Source organism: Rhopalosiphum padi, unplaced genomic scaffold, assembly GCF_020882245.1.
Source record: "Rhopalosiphum padi isolate XX-2018 unplaced genomic scaffold, ASM2088224v1 scaffold1, whole genome shotgun sequence".
Classification (NCBI taxonomy): Eukaryota; Metazoa; Arthropoda; class Insecta; order Hemiptera; family Aphididae; genus Rhopalosiphum; species Rhopalosiphum padi.
This window is the reverse complement of record NW_026869996.1, coordinates 11,416,099-11,421,190: the sequence shown is the minus strand read 5'-3', so window position 1 is coordinate 11,421,190 and position 5,092 is coordinate 11,416,099. Positions and strand designations below refer to the sequence as shown.

Sequence of the window (5,092 nt, the reverse complement as noted above, 5' to 3'; positions counted from 1 at the left end):
TAATGAAGTATCAGCTTAAATGACAAATATGGATGTTAGTAATGGTAAATAACAATCATGTACTAAATCTAATTGTCTAGGTTTCACGAAACTAACTTGATAATTGAGATTTTTATGAGCAGCTAAAAATATGAATTTGTAATATGAGTCAAAATTATGATATATAAGCACGTTTTATAGTGTTTATTATTAAGTATGAGCCTAAATGAAATATATGGAAGTTAATAATGGTAAATAAGAACCATTTACTTAATATAATGGTTAGGGTATTATGACACTACCTTTTTGTAACACTACTATTAATTGAATATCAATTACATTCAATACCCATTACACGCACGTTGCATTAAACCATTAATATTAGCAGTACCTTCTATTCCATTTTCAACGGAAGATGTTGTAACTTTCCCAAGCGATAGAAATGTTAATTCATGGTCTCAGCATATTCTATTGAATGATCTGCTGTACTGCCATCTAAAACACAAAGTAGTCAGTTAAATATGTATAATGGTTAAAGAAATAATTATAATGCTTAGCAACAAAAGAGATAGTACAAATCTACCAGAATGTTTTGTTGAGCTTTAATGTAAAACAAAATAGAAGTAAAGAATACACTTGTACATTAACATAAAATTGCTGATTTTCAATATTAAAATAATAAGAGTTTGTAATACTTGTATACATTATACAATAAGAATCATTGTCATAATCTAGTAGTCAAGGTTTCTAGACACTAACATGAGAATTGAGTGTTTTATAAGCAGTTAAAAATATGACTTTGTAATATTTGTTAAAATTACCATGTAAAATCATTTTTTATAGTGTTTATGAAGTATCAGCTTAAATGACAAATATGGACGTTAGTAATGGTAAATAAGAATCATTTACTTAATCTAATTGTCTGGGTTTCATGACACTAACTTGATAATTGAGATTTTTATGAGCAGCTAAAAATATGAATTTGTAATATGAGTCAAAATTATGATATATAAGCACGTTTTATAGTGTTTATTATTAAGTATGAGCCTAAATGAAAAATATGGAAGTTAATAATGGTAAATAAGAACCATTTACTTAATATAATGGTTAGGGTTTTATGACACTACCTTTTTGTAACACTACTATTAATTTAATATCAATTAAATTCAATACCCATTACACGCACGTTGCACAAAACCATTAATATTAGCAGTGTCGTCTAGTACATTTTCAACGTAGGATGTTGATATTTTGCATAGTGGTAGAAATGTGAATTCATGTCTCAGCATATTCTATTGAATGATCTGCTGTACTGCCATCTAAAAATAAAAAATAGTCAGTTAAATATGTATAGTGTTTGGAGAATAACTTGAGAATACAGTGTTTTACAAGCAGTTCAAAGTATGACTTTGTAATGTTTGTTTAAATTATCATATCAAAATTATGATATTAAATCATTTTTTATTGTGTGTATGAAGCATCACCTTAAATGTAATATTTGAAAGTCAATTATGGAAAATTAGAATCATTTGCTTATAATCTAATGGTCAGGGTTTCATGACACTGACTTTTTGTTACACTACTATTAATTTAATATCAATTAAATTCAATACCCATTACACGCACGTTGCACAAAACCATTATTATTAGCAGTATCGTCTAGTACATTTTCAACGTAGGATATTGATATTTAGCATAGTGGTAGAAATGTGAATTCATGTCTCAGCATGTATTGAATGATCTGCTGTACTGCCATCTAAAAAAAAAATAGTAAGTTAAATATGTATAATGGTTGGAGGATAAAATGTCGCTACTAGACACCGTAAGGAGGACAACAATTTTTATATAACAACTATTACGTGGACAACACTGAATAATTTTGAAATGGAAACAGTCAAAACATAAACTAACAGACAAACTTCATTTTTATTACAAAATTCTTGAAAACAATTTACAGTTGAAACTCAAATACAAATACGAATGTAAAACTGGAAAATTAAATGAAATATAGACATAATATATAAACAGACGATAAGAAATAATAATTATGATAAGCCATAAAAGATAGTACCTACAAATATACCAGAATGTTTTGTAGAATATAAATGTACCTATTATAAGTGTGACTAAAGAATACATTTGTACAACTGAAAATTTGCTCCTTTTCAATATGAAAAAAGTGGGTATCGCTCCGCTGTATAGTAGAGATGGAGAGTAGGTCACTGGTCACTTTAATGGATGTGTTAAATTTGAATGCAACGACGGGTAGCATTGTATACGAAAAACGATTCTGAACGGAGATGATATGTCAGTCAATGATAATTAATTGGATATATTATATTATTACCTATATTTAAATTGTAATATATCGTTATTTTACGCGATTTCGTAAAAAATTATATTTCATACGCACATAAAATGTTTTCTATATTGACAATGGATTTTTTTTTTTTTACGGTTACTTGAAGGAAAACTTATGGATAACCTAGTATTGGATTTTTGAACCTTAAGTATAAATCACAAAGATTTTATGAATTTTCAACTTCAAAATTCTTTGCAAATTTTCGTGATTTTGATATATTTTCTAAACATTTGAACTCTAAATGCTTATAAACAAAAATTGTGACTAACGATTTTTGATTTATTTTTTACTACGATAAGTTTCAATTATCTATAAGTAGCTTAAAAAATGTCAAAATATTTTGAAAATTTAATCGCAAATAGATAACGCTAACATAAACGTTTGTTGAAAATTTCAAGTATTTACAATGAGTCGTTTTTGAGTTACAGCAAAATCAAAAAATCGATTTTGTCTTTTCAAAGAGGGGCTGAAGTCAAAAACGAAGCATTATTACTACTCCAAAAAGTGATGACGGACACAAAAATAATACAAACATCATTGTAAAATCAATACATTCATCACTCCGTTCAGAATCTAAAAATATTAATTTGTATTATTCGTCAAAATTAACTTGTAAAATCATATTTTATAGTTTTTATGAAGTAAAAATATCAGGTTAAATGAAACATGTGCAAGTTAAAAATTATAAATTATAATCATTTTCGTAATCGAGTAGTCAAGGATCAAGACACTTACTTGTGTTAACTTCGGGCATAAAATATGAACAATTCGTTTATAATATCAAAAATCTTTATTAAATGAACAACAACTACACCCAATAGCTAAGTAAAAACAACCATCAGTTATGTTAAAAGGCCGTCCGGCGAACGGCACACAACCAACTAGTTTTACTCCGAGGCGATCGGGCATCGGCCGACGGATGTCGTCACCACTACCGCCCTCTGTCGGTGCATACATTTAATAATTTTGAGTGTTTTATAAGCAGTTTAAAATGGGAATTTGTCAAAATTATCATATAAAAACATGTATCATAGTGTATTCAAAATACCAGGTTAAATGAAACACGTGAAAGATAATAATGGTAAATTTCTTAAACTATTGTTCAAGCTTCTAAACATTAACTTAATATTTGAGTGTTTTATAAATGTTTTATAATGATCATTTAAATATAGTAAAAATAAAATATATTTATAGCATAGGTAAATTTTAAGAATAAACAATACAAGCTAAAGGTGTTTACTATTATTTTATTCAGATATTTAACAAATCTCAATTGTTTCACAGCTATTAATTTAGTATCAATTATATTCAATAACCATTGCACGCACATTGCATAAATCCAATATTATTATCAGTATCTTCTAGTCCATTTTCAACATAGGATGTTGATACTTTCCTTGGTGGTAGAAATGTGAATTCGTGTCACAGCGTTCCTTGATTGATCTGATATACTGCCAACTGAAAAAATGTAGTAAGTTAATAATGTATAACGGTTGGAGAATAACTTGAGAATATAGTGTTTTACAGGCAGTTCAAAGTATGAATTTGTAATATTAGTCAATATTATCATATAAAAAACATGTTTTATAGTGTTAATGAAGTATCAGCTTAAATGACAAATATGGATGTTAGTAATGGTAAATAACAATCATGTACTAAATCTAATTGTCTAGGTTTCACGAAACTAACTTGATAATTGAGATTTTTATGAGCAGCTAAAAATATGAATTTGTAATATGAGTCAAAATTATGATATATAAGCACGTTTTATAGTGTTTATTATTAAGTATGAGCCTAAATGAAATATATGGAAGTTAATAATGGTAAATAAGAACCATTTACTTAATATAATGGTTAGGGTATTATGACACTACCTTTTTGTAACACTACTATTAATTGAATATCAATTACATTCAATACCCATTACACGCACGTTGCATTAAACCATTAATATTAGCAGTACCTTCTATTCCATTTTCAACGGAAGATGTTGTAACTTTCCCAAGCGATAGAAATGTTAATTCATGGTCTCAGCATATTCTATTGAATGATCTGCTGTACTGCCATCTAAAACACAAAGTAGTCAGTTAAATATGTATAATGGTTAAAGAAATAATTATAATGCTTAGCAACAAAAGAGATAGTACAAATCTACCAGAATGTTTTGTTGAGTTTTAATGTAAAACAAAATAGAAGTAAAGAATACACTTGTACATTAACATAAAATTGCTGATTTTCAATATTAAAATAATAAGAGTTTGTAATACTTGTATACATTATACAATAAGAATCATTGTCATAATCTAGTAGTCAAGGTTTCTAGACACTAACATGAGAATTGAGTGTTTTATAAGCAGTTAAAAATATGACTTTGTAATATTTGTTAAAATTACCATGTAAAATCATTTTTTATAGTGTTTATGAAGTATCAGCTTAAATGACAAATATGGACGTTAGTAATGGTAAATAAGAATCATTTACTTAATCTAATTGTCTAGGTTTCATGACACTAACTTGATAATTGAGATTTTTATGAGCAGCTAAAAATATGAATTTGTAATACGAGTCAAAATTATGATATATAAGCACGTTTTATAGTGTTTATTATTAAGTATGAGCCTAAATGAAAAATATGGAAGTTAATAATGGTAAATAAGAACCATTTACTTAATATAATGGTTAGGGTTTTATGACACTACCTTTTTGTAACACTACTATTAATTTAATATCAATTAAATTCAATACCCATTA

General features: G+C 27.1%; 1 long non-coding RNA gene across 1 annotated transcript in view; it reads right to left on the bottom strand.

The window, feature by feature from the left end:
* The window catches only part of LOC132931362 (uncharacterized), a 312,343-nt gene extending 310,381 nt beyond the window's left edge, over positions 1 to 1,962 (bottom strand). Inside the window, exon 1 of the long non-coding RNA XR_009662531.1 lies at positions 1,891 to 1,962. This is a non-coding gene — a long non-coding RNA (uncharacterized LOC132931362). The remainder of the gene's footprint in view (positions 1 to 1,890) is intronic.
* Positions 1,963 to 5,092: the final 3,130 nt, after the last annotated feature.